We start from the raw sequence: 12,344 nt of genomic DNA on the forward strand, positions 1-12,344 counted from the left end.
TCCAGGTTTATTGTAAGAAATAAAGAGCAGAGCAATGGTGAGGAACAGCTGTAATTTACTAAACAAGCCGGGCACTGCCCTAAGCACTTTTCCTGTAGTATCTTTAGTCCTTAGCACTTGGCACCTACCCAGTGCTCAGCAAATGTTCCCTTTCCGTCCCAGGGCAGGTTTTACAGTGGTAAAGGTGACAGAGAGGCGGCCCTGGTTGTGGGGGGCTGGTGAGAAAACTGGTATCCACGGGGCGGAGTCATCCACAAGTGGGGACAGGCGGGACTCAAGACAGCCTTCTCAAATGTACCAAGGGGTTGGAGCTGGGAGGCTGTGGGATGGAGTGGAGAGGAAGGAAGGAGGTTAAAAGGAAGCCCGGAGTGAGAAGGAGAGCAGAGTACCTGTCGTTGGCCCCTCCTGAGTGCTCTGCACCCTCCCTCTCCTGCCTTCACACAGCACCTCCCAGTGGTTATTACTACACTACCCTGGGGCCCAGCAGCTGGTCCGGACTCAGGCCTGGCAAAGGACAGCCAAGATTCAATCCCTCATTGGTCTCAGCGTGCTTGACTCCTTCCACTCGGCCACATCCTGCCCTTTTCGAATGACCTGAATGACGGGTGTGTGTGTGTGTGTGTGTGTGTGTGTGTGTGTGTGTGTGTGTGGTTTTTAAACAAAACTGGTGTGTGACCTCACATGTTAGAGACTTTGGGAATGGAGGGTTGGGGTGAGTGGTGGGAAGCAGAGAGGAGACCTGAGGTTGACCTCAGGTTGACCCCAGAAAGACCATGGCCCTCATTGTCCAGTAAGACAGTTTCCAGCACCCACTAGGCCTCGGAGGTTTCCATGACAGTTCGGCGGGCCTACAGACAGCGTGCGCAGATCGGGGCCGGCTCCATGGTCCATCGGCAGTCCTGAGGCCTCGGAGGGTGCGTGCACCGCCTGACCCTGGCAACCCAGCCGCTTCCCAGGAAATTGCTCAGATCAGCAATTAGCCAGGACCAGAGTCTAAGAGTTAGAAAGGGATGATTTTAAAATCAATGTTAATTAGAGAGGAAGGCCTTCCCTCTTTTCTATTTTTCTCTCCAGAGGGCTGTGTGTCTAAACTGGGCTTAAATGTACAGTAGGAGATCTAAAAATACTTTTCCAAGGGGGACCTGTGCACTCAAGAATTAAGTGCGAGTGATTTTAAAATGCACATTCCCAGGCCCTGCTATCAAAATTTAATTTTAAATCCTCACCCAAGGATATGATTTTATTTTTATTTATTTATTGTTCAGATAGAGTGGGAGGGAGAGAGAAGAAGAGAGAGCGAGAGAAACATTGACGTGTCCGTGAAAGGGACACATGGAGTGGCTGCCACCCACACAACCGACCAGGGCCGGGACAAACTGCAACCGAGGTACGCGCCCTGAGCGGGAACCGAACACGGGACTCTCTGGACCGCAGGCCAACGCTCTAACCGCTGAGCCAAACCGGCCAGGGCTTATTTTTATTTTTTATTATTAATCCTCACTCAAGGATATTTGTCCATTGATTTTTTTGTGGGGTTTTTTTTTTTTTTTGGAAAGAGTGGAAAGAAGAGAGGGTGGAGGGGAGAGATAGAAACATCACACATTGATTGGTTGCCTCCCACACAAGCCCAACGGGCTGGGGAACAAAACCCTTCAGTGCACAGGCCGATGCTCTAACCACTGCACACACTGCCCAGGGCAAGAATCAGCTTTTTATGATTCTTTTTTTTTTTCTACTTTTTTTTTTTTTTCTCGATGTGAAAGGGACACATCAGGTGGCCACCACCCACACTAGCAACCAGGGCCGGGGACAAACCACAACCGAGGTACGCGCCCTTAGCGGGAACCGAACCCAGGTCTCTCTGGACTGCAGGCCGACGCTCTAACCGCTGAGCCAAACCGGCCAGGGCAAGAATCAGCTTTTTAAAAATAAGTGCCCATCATAGTAACAATGTACTGTGACAGATGGTTACTAGGCTTGTTGTGATGATCACTTTATAAAGTATATAAATGTTGACTCATTATGGTGTACCTGAAACTAATTATAATATTGTATGTTAACTATAATTTTAAATAAATATTTTAAAAATAAATAAATAAAAGTAAGTGCCCAGGTGATTTTCTTTCAGGTATTTTTGGACATTTCTCCAAGAATGGCCTGAAGACCACTGCATCAGATAAGCCCATGGAGCCTTGTGAAAAACACAAATTCCCTGGACATCCTGAATTTCATCTGTATAGGCAGAGTTTGGGGACATGAGGAAGGAAGCCATGAATTCTTCACTTTAAAGGAGCTCGCCTGCCCTGGCCGATTTGGCTCAACGGTTAGAGCGTCAGCCTGCGGTCCTGAGAGACCCGGGTTCGGTTCCCGCTAAGGGCGCGTACCTCGGTTGCAGTTTGTCCCCGGCCCTGGTTGGTCGTGCGGGTGGCAGCCACTAGATGTGTTCCTTTCACATCGATGTTTCTCTCTCTCTCTCTGTTCCTCTCTCTCCCTCCCACTCTACCTGAACAAAAAAATGGGAAAATATCCTCGGGTGAGGATAAAAAAATAAATAAAAAATAAAAAAATAAAGGAGCTCTCCAAGTAAAAGTTTACTTGTACATTTTAAGACCCACCTGCCTAGGGAATAACAAAACGTGCCCTTAGAGGGGCCACGACCTGGTGCATCTATTTCTGTGGAATCTCACTAAGTTACCTTGGGTGTATGTTCATGAGAAAATCCCAACACCAAGATGTAAGTGAGGAGTGAGAAAAAGACAGGGTACTGAGAATATGAATTAAGTAATAACCAACAATGCTTTCATATCAAAGAATTTTTCCCGTAGAAAGACCACAGCACATCTACCCTCTATTCATCCTCACTCTGCCTGCCGCACAAGTTTTCTTACATATCGGTGCTCAAGAAATACCCGTAAAATTGACTTGGAAGTGTTCTCCTTTGGAGAGCCATACTTTCAGCAAATTATTTATTTTATTTTTATTTTTTGCTAGTGGTGTTTGGAAAGCATAAGTGTGTGTGTGGTTAAGGGGCAGGAGAGGTGGTGTTGAACGAAAGTGGGTTTGATAAAGGCGGGGAGATAAAATTCAGCGAGTTGCTGAGAGGAGACTTAAGTTGTAGTTAGGGAAAACATAACTACAAGTTCTAATTTTAGTTTACTTCCTCTGGCCGGGGATCTTAAGCAAGCTACTTTCATTTCTCTATTTCAATCATGCCTCCTTTTCTTTTCTTTCTTTCTTTTTTTTTGAGGAATATGCCTTGTGGAATCATTTTGAGAAATAAGTAATAAGAGATTGGAAAGCACCTTTTCCTCTTAGCCAAAACTGTGCAGAAGAGAATCTTCCCTATCTGGGCTAGTTCAATGAGAGAAGTACTTTCTTTCTCTCTTTTCTTCTTTCTTGCATTCTCTTTCTTTCTATAAACTAAAGACTGTTTATTTAATAAATGTTTATTGAGGATTCACTATATGCTAGAAACTATGATGACACCTGGGAGAGTAAACAAGACTTAGTTACTGCTCACTAGTGTTGGAGAGGCTGGGGAATTAAGGGTCTGAAAGAAGCTGAAGGATCAGAGAAAAGTCACTAACCAGCCCTCCTCTGTCCTCACAGGTGGGCAAGGTGGGGCTTGCAAAGGCATCTGGGAAGCCAGGCACTTCAACTGTTGAGTGGAATTGCCCAGCCTGAAGTCACTGTTGATCAGCAGGTCCTGCCCTTAAGACAAGAGTTGAGTGTGGAGCAGGGGAGAGCAAGGACATTATGGAACCTGCCGTCACCTATGGTGGAACTCGGGATAAGCTGGGATATGCCAGCCTCTCTGAGTGTTTCTCCCAAAGTGTGGCTGCTATTTCATGTCTACCTACCAGATCTCGTGCCAGCTTCTTTTTAATTCAACTCTTAACACAAATCACACAAGGAAGGGGATTCTGAGACCTGTAGTTCCAACTTGTCTAATTTAACACCATACGTATGAGGGTGTTGGTCTGAGAAGTGATAAAAGTTGGCCAGGAGGTAGCAAAGTCAATGGCAAAGATTCTGAGAAAAAGTGCTCGTTTGGGTCCCAAGCTATTTGTAACTCCTCCAAAATTCTCTAAGTGGTCTCCTGAGTCAGCACTAGAATTGTCCCACCCACAGCAGGCTGGCGGCATATGTGAAGGTAGAAGTCAGCTGGTAAATGGAAGGCCAGCACCCCAGCACAGTGACTATAGGTGCAAGAATTAAGGATGATCACTGAGTTTTTATATCTCACTGTGACACAGCAGCCATTAACAATCACTGTACATTTTAATTTTTTATCAGATTCAGATTTATGAGATGTAGAATGCTCATCTGTCCAAGTATTTATTAATGCTAACTGTATGCCACATGAAAGAAAATTGAAACATCCTACTAGTCTCTACATGAACCACACACCCTTCTACCAGTTCTTGCTAACCGCACCTCAGATCTCCTTCCCAACCATGCCAGATTCCCCACAAGATCTACAATAAATAAAACTTGCTGATAAGGGAGAGAAAGTCCCCAAGCCACATGAAAGAGTCACAAACTCTGAGATTTTACAGTCCTAATCTGGAAAGTTTGGTCATACCTCCTTAAATCAAGGTGATTTGGTTAAAAACAGCAGAATTTCCAGGGAACTAATTTAAATAAAAAAGGGGGGGATTATAATGAGGATACTGGTTTATCTCAGGAGACTCAAGGTTAGGAATGCAGCCAACCCTCAGACAGGGACTGAAATCCAGAAGTGGGAAGCCAGAAGCCACTCATTTTTGCTTCTCTCTGTGCATTTGCTTCTTCTCTACAAGCTGAGTTCTCTGTTCCTCAAAATATAAAGTGGAATATGGCTGTCCCTCTTGAGTTTGAAGTTATAGTTTGAAGCAAATGGAGATTTTCTTTTCGTCCTAATACCAAATAGGGAGAGAATCTGATTGGTTAAACTTGGGTTTGTTAGCGGTAAAATGCTCAGTTCAGCAATCTCAGTACTTGAGTTCTGACTAAGAAAGAATTCAGAGCCAAGACTCCAATAAGTTTATTTAGAAAGTCACAGAGGTAGAAAAGGTGAGCCAGTTGGGCTGCATGGGCTCAGGAAATAAGTTACAGATGCAAAAGAAGGGAGTTTAGGAGAGTGAATGGCAAATGTAACAAGCCTGAAGGGAAGAAAAGGGGGAAGGGAAAGTCTCAGGCACACTCCAGAGAGAGCATGTGGAGGAAAAATCGAGGAATGCACAGGTGTGCTCCAGATGGGGAGAACCTAGGCTGGGTTATCTATCTCTCTGAGTAGGATAGTTTAAGCTATTTACCCTCTGGTTAGGGAGAAGACATGTAAACCGTTTACTCCTAAATGTCCTTGGTTAGGGAAGATAGTGTTCTGCAATTTATTAGATGGCTATAAACTGTTTGGCCATTTAACTATCTGTCTTGGTTTCCCTATTTCCCTTGTTCTGGCTTACTAGCCTCTCTCAGGTTTAGCATCCTCTCCTTGAACCAATTAGCCTTGGTGGTGGTAGGAGAAAGGGGGAGTTTCAGTACAAAGCTGTATCCAGGGCCTCACATCAGTGGGTGGGGAGCACCCAGTACCAACACTCTGATTTTACTTATAGAGTATACAAGGTTAATATATGCCAGTCAAGTGCATAGAGATGAATGATTTCCTAGGGAGACTCCAAATTAAGCCTATTTTTCAATATTCTACAGAATGTTGACAGGAACAACAGGAGCCAATGCAAAGTCATAGGCCTAAAAAGATGAGCATTTTGAGAACTCCATATTTTCATTTCCACATGAACTCTGATACTTCACTGTAATAAAGTCAGGATTAATTAAGCAAAGTATGTCCAGAAGTGTAGTAGACACTGCTGATGCCTTCCAAAACCATTTCCCACTTTCTCTTGCTGTTATAGCCCTAGTTTTATTCAGGTATCTACCCTCCTTCACTTGGTCATGTGCTTGTGTGGATGCTGGCTACCTCCTAAGCTCCTGAGGGTGAATCCTGATTAGCCAATCAAGGTAGTACCCTTCCCTTTATCACTGATTGGCTTAGGTCTAGGCTGGTGATATAGTCTCACTAATGAGACTGGCTAAAATGGACTGGGTGTTTCTGGGAAAGGTTTTCTCAGAAAATACATAGATGCAGAAATTATCTCATGTACGGGTATTGGATACACCTGAAACTTCTACAGCCATCATGTGACCATAAGGAGAGCTCATCTAAGGGGAAAAAGAGGAAGGAAAAACTAGAAAATGGAAGACTAGGGGCAATGTCATTTGCCAATGAATTAACTATCTTGTGATCTGTCCTATGTTTGGATTTCTTATATGAGATAAATGTTCTTATTTTTTAAGCCACTCTGAGTTCATTTCCCTTTACTTGTTGCTGAAGGCATCCTAACTAAAACGGGATATATGGCAGGAATTAAGACTGAAAAGGCGAGTGAATCCGATTCCACATGCAGAATCAGGAATCAGAATGGAGTCAGACTTCTCAGCAACAGTGCTGAAAACTCAACATGAAATTATGAAGGAAAACATTTTCCAATACAGAATTTTCTGCCCAGCCAAATTATTGTTTAAGCATAAAATTATTTTAATACATACAAGATCTCAAAAACATATAGCTACATTAATTATTTCTAGGAACCTGGAAAGAATTCCAAAATAAGGAGGGAGTAAACCAAAAAAGAGGAAGACATGGGATCCGGTAGACGAGACGTCCATTATGAGAAGTGAAGAGAGGTATGACCGTGGGCAATTTTGAGAGCATTTCTATAGGGGGCAATTCTTGAGGCTCCAGAGCAGATTGCTTCAAGAACATAAAATGAGCCCTGGCCGGTTTGGCTCAGCGGTTAGAGCGTCAGCCTGCAGACCAATGAGACCCAGGTTTGATTCCAGCCAAGTGCACGTACCTTGGTTGCGGTTCATCCCCGGGCCTGGTCCGGGTTGCACGGGAGACAACCAGTCGATGTCTCTCTTGCATCCATGTTTCTCTCTCTTTCTCTCTCCATCTCTCTCTTTCTCCTAATCTGTCTAAAGATAAATGGAAAAATATCCTCAAGTGAGGATTAAAAAAAAAAAAAGAACATAAAACAATAAAAACAAGAAAATCTGATGCATCTGAATATAATGGAAGGAATTTTAAAAAATAAAAATTTTGAGGAAATGGAGTTAAGAAGAAAGGGAAAAGTTATCATTATAATCATAATATATACACGACTCAAGTTGAATTAGCATTTACTGAATATTTGTGCAAAATTATAAGAATTTTACTGGTAGGACATGTGGCTAGAGAAGGGTGTGTGTGTGTGTGTGTGTGTGTGTGTGTAAGAGTAAAATCTTCAGTGATACAAAGTGTATAGATAATACCTAAAAATTTCTTTCTCCTTTTTTTTGCTATGTGCCCCTAGTGGGAACCGAACCCAGGACTCTCTTGTCCGCAGGCCAACGCTCCAACCGCTGAGCCAAACTGTCCAGGGCTCTTTCTATTTTTTTTTAATCATTACCCGAAGACATGCTTTTTCATTGATTCCAGAGAAAGAGGAAGGAAGAGGGAGAGAGAGAGAGGAAGAGAAGGAGGGAGAGAGAGAGAGAGAGAGAGAGAGAGAGAGAGAGAGAGAGAGAAACATCAATGGAGAAACATTGATCGAGAAACATGGATTAGTTGCCTCTGATGTACACCCCTGACCTCCTGACCTGGGATAGAACCCGAAACCTGGGTATGTGCCCTGACCAATAATCAAACCCAAAACCCTTCAGGGCATGGGATGATGCTCTAACCAACTGAGCCACACCAGCCAGGGCTAATACCTAAACTTTTCAAATTGGTAGCAACGCATTGCATTTAGAGATATGGAGGAAGATATGAAACTAATCAACAAGAGTGAAAGTTATATCCTCTGAGGAAAGGGAAATTGTGATGGGCAGGGGACAGGAAATTGATGCTTACTCAACCTTTTAGACTTTATTTTTCTGTGGGCTTTTTATTTTTATTTTTTTCCTTTATTGATTTGAGAGAGAGAGGAAGGGAGAGGGAGAGAGATAGAAACATCAATGAGAGATGACATCGACTGGCCACCCCCTACATGCCTCACACTGGAGATCGGGCCCACAACCTGGGCATGTGTCCTGACTGGGAATCGCACTGGCGACCTCTTGGTACATGGGTCGATGCTCAATCACTGAGCCACACCGGCCAGACTCTGTGGGCTTTTTAAATCATGATTTTAAATATTTCAGTAGCAGGATATAAAAAGAAGCAATCACTGCAAAAAAGGAAAGGAAGGAAGACTTAGGTCAAAAGTTTAGGTAGAAATGTGAAAACATCATCCCAAATGATGATGGTCTCTCTTGGTTGTCCCTGATTATGTGGCGGGAGGCCCTAGAATGCCACCTACAGAGTGCAGAGTTTATCCTGGAAAAAAGAGGATTTGAGAAGTTTCAGTGTGGGCATGACCTAGTCAGATTAATCCTTGGGAATAAAGAAATCACTGCATGGCAGGACAGAGACCAGTTTGGGGAACATAACTGGGGGCAGGAAGACCAGTTAGAAAGTTTTGCACAGCCTGGCCGGTGTGGCTCAGTGGTTGACCGTCAACCCATGCACCAAGAGGTCGCCGGTTCGATTCCTGGTCAGGACACATGCCTAGGTTGTAGGCCCGATCCCCAGTGGGGGTCATGCAGGAGGTGGCCAGTCAATGTTCTCATCGATGTTTCTTTCTTTTTTTTTTAATTTTATTTTTGTTACAGATATTTCTCCTTTTTTACCCCATTGACACCCTCCTCCCTATCCCCTCCGCCCCATCCCCGGCTTTATTGCAATGTTTCTATCTCTCTCTCTCTCCCTCTCCCTTTTTCTCTCTCTCAAATCAATAAAGAAAAATATGTAAACCAAAAAAAAAGAAAGTTTTGCACAGATTAGCTCAGAATTGAGGGCTGGAACCAAAGAATGAGGGCAGAGGAGCAGACCTAGGGAAGCTAAAGAGGAACGAACACTTGGTGACTCATTGGATGGAAGCACCGTTGGGGGAGGAAGGAAACTGGGGCCGGAGGTGATAGCTCGGTGGCAGCCATCTCCCTAGGAATTTCCCAGCTCATTAGTTTTGTGGGATAAAATCAAACTGGCATACTTCCTCTTATCCCACCCAGCCAACACCCCACTCTTGGGACTATCCAACACACAGCTCAGATCTCTTACCAGGATTGTATTAATAGACTTAATTAACACAAAAAAGTTACATACTAATTTTATGGTTGATATATGGACTGGGAAGTCCCTGGAACTCCACCAAGTCCCTGGCCTTCTGCGTTTAGATGAAGATTTTGGAAAGTTTTTACAGTTTTTGTTGTTGTTGTTGTTATTGTTTGTTTATTTATTTGCCTAATTTGGCTGCTGTAACATGCCTGCCTGGGGTTACCAGTGAAAACAGTGAGTGCTCACAACATGCCAGGCCTTTGACTTTCATTGGCCCCTTCGGTCCTTATACTCTCCTATTTACAAAGCAGCAGCTGAGGCTCAGAAATGTTAAGAATCCTATTGTCAACACATTACTAGTAAATCCAGAGCTGGGATCTAACTCACTCTTGGTGTGGATTCAAAACTTAATCCCCGAACCACTGCAGTCCCTGGGCTTTCACTGTGAGGGGCTCCACCCTCTGCTTTCCTGGGGTGAACAGCCAATGCCTGCCTTCATTTATGAGCCAACTGCTTTGCCTACTCTCAAAAGAGTGTTTAGAAACCAGTATCTGGGTACCAGTTTTACTCACTGTTATTGAGATGTCACTACTCCCAGCTTCAGTTCTTTCAGAGGACAGATCTAACCAATATATGTGTATGTACATGTATTTAGGTATATATGGGCATGAATATATGAATACATATATGTAAATGTGTGTGCATATACTTATATCTATATTTTCATACCTATCTCTACATATTAAACAACCATGAGTTCTGCCCAGCTGGTGTGGCTCAGTGGTTGAGCATCGACCCATGCACCAAGAGGTCAAGGGTTCGATTCCCAGTCAGGGCACATGCCCAGGCTATGGGCCCCCCCCCCAGTGGGGGGTATGCAGGAGGTGGCCAGTCTATGTTCTCTCTCATCGATGTCTCCATCTCTCTCCCCCTCTCTGCCCCTCTCTCTAAAATCAATTAAAAATTATTTTAAAAAATAAAATAAGTAAAAACCCATTAGTTTACACCAATACCTCTAATTCTAATTTCCACCATAAGGTTCAGTCCAGTTTTCTTCCTTTCTATAGTTTTAATCTTCTCCAATGGTGAGAAACCTGGCCCTCATTATCCTTCCTATTTCATCAGTCTTCCTGAATAGAGTCAATCTCCCGGCACCACCACTGTCTTTGCCCCCATGCAGATACCCTCCCCACCTCACTTGTATTCCAATATTCCGTATCAGACCACCCCACGCCCTGTGTGAAAGCCCTCCCATGCCATGTGGGTTCTCGCAGGCACTGAATGGATGCCCCTCCATTCTGGTCCTGACTCCCCACCCCAGGCTGCTCCCATGGCTGTTCTAACTTAAAGGTGGAATTGCTTGCTCAAACTCAATCATAGTGCCAGAAGTAAGACAACCTTTAAAGACAGGGTTCTGTCTTGCACGATGCAGTATATGCTTTGAACCAGAGGTCACTGTGTAGTGCTATCTCCTCCACGGCCAGAACACGGGGGATTCAGGAGTCAAGGGCTGTAAGTGGGATTGGCTCCTCTCACTATTACATCAAATAACCCACTCATAAATATTTGCTTCCCACCTGGCAACTCCGAGATTTGCTGCTTTGAAGGTCTTTGTTCCCGAAGGAGGAATGCTTCCACTAGGGAACACAACAACATAGGCACTGAATTGCTACCTGGCCATACTGGGCTCCTGTCAGAAGCCAACAGGCAGTAAAAGGGGTTTCTCTACCGCTGGAGTGCTTGATCCCAACTACCCAGGAGACCTTAGGCTGCTGCTAATGCATGAGTAGTACAAACATGTCTGGAGTCCAGAGCATTTCTTGGGCATCTCTTAGTACTTCCAAGACCAATAGTAAGTATTAATAAAAAGCCATAACCAGCCTGGCCGACGTGACTCAGTGGATTAAGCCATTGTACTATGGACTGAGAGGTCCCGGTTCAATTCCCGGGCAGGGTACATGCCCGGGTTTCGGGTTCGATCCCCAGTGGGGTGTGTGCAGAAGGCAGCTGATCAATGTTTCTCTCTCACATTGATGTTTCTATCACTCTAAAAAAAAAAAAAAAATCAGTAAAAACATTTAGAAAAAAGAAAAAACAAACTTATTAAAAAGAAAAAATACACTAAAAAATAATAATAACCAAAGAGAGGCAGAAATATCAAGGATTCAGATGCTCCAAGAATGAAGGTTTAGCCCTGACTGGTGTGGCTTAGTTGAATGGAGTGTGATCCCAAGCACCAAAAGATAGTGGGTTCAATTCCCAGTCAGAGCATATAACCAGGTTGTGGGTTTGATCTCCGGTCAGGGCATGTGCAGGAGGCAACCAATTGATGTTTCTCTCACATCAATGTTTCTCTCTCTTCCTCCCTTCCTCTCTCTAAGAACAATTCAAAAGGAAACACACAAACTTTGAAGAATGAAGGTTTAGGTCACTCCACTAGGAAACTGACCAGCTGGGCTAGCTGAGAGCAAAGGCAACATGGAATATGTAGTGGAAGGAAGGGGACGTACATATCAACTGCGGCCTCGTGATCAGTTACACAAGGACTATTGTAGCCTTGCAGATTTTCTTTTTGCTTGTTATGGGTTTGTGTTTATTTATTTTATTTTTTATCCCTCACCTGAGGATATTTTTCCATTTATCATCAGACAGAGTGAGAGGGAGGGAGAGAGAGACAGAGAGAAACATCGATGTGATAGAGCCACATCAACTGGTTGTCTCCCGCACAACCAGTTGGGGGATTAGGGCCCGGGGATGAACCGCAATGATGTATGTACCCTTGACCAGAATCGAACCCACGACTCATTGGTCTGAGGGCCGACACGCTAACTGCTGAGCCAAACCAGTCAGGGTGGTTTGTGTTTATTTTAAAATATTAACCCTCATCTTCTTTTCCTATTATTTCATATTCCAGATGGTGGAGGTTAACTTTACAATTTAGTCTTTTGGGGGGGGCAAGAAACATTGATGTGAGAAACATTGATCAGCTGCCTCCCACACGCCCCCTACTGGGGATGGAGTCTGAAACCCAGGCATGTGCCCTGACCGGGAATTAAACCAGGATCTCTCAGTCCATGGGACAACACTCAATCCACTGAGCCACACCAGCCGGGCTACAATTTAGTCTTTAGTCTTTAGGTAACAGAATATTTTGTAGAATTGT

The sequence above is a fragment of the Molossus molossus genome, unplaced genomic scaffold, assembly GCF_014108415.1.
Source record: "Molossus molossus isolate mMolMol1 unplaced genomic scaffold, mMolMol1.p scaffold_m16_p_1, whole genome shotgun sequence".
NCBI classification, from domain to species: domain Eukaryota; kingdom Metazoa; phylum Chordata; class Mammalia; order Chiroptera; family Molossidae; genus Molossus; species Molossus molossus.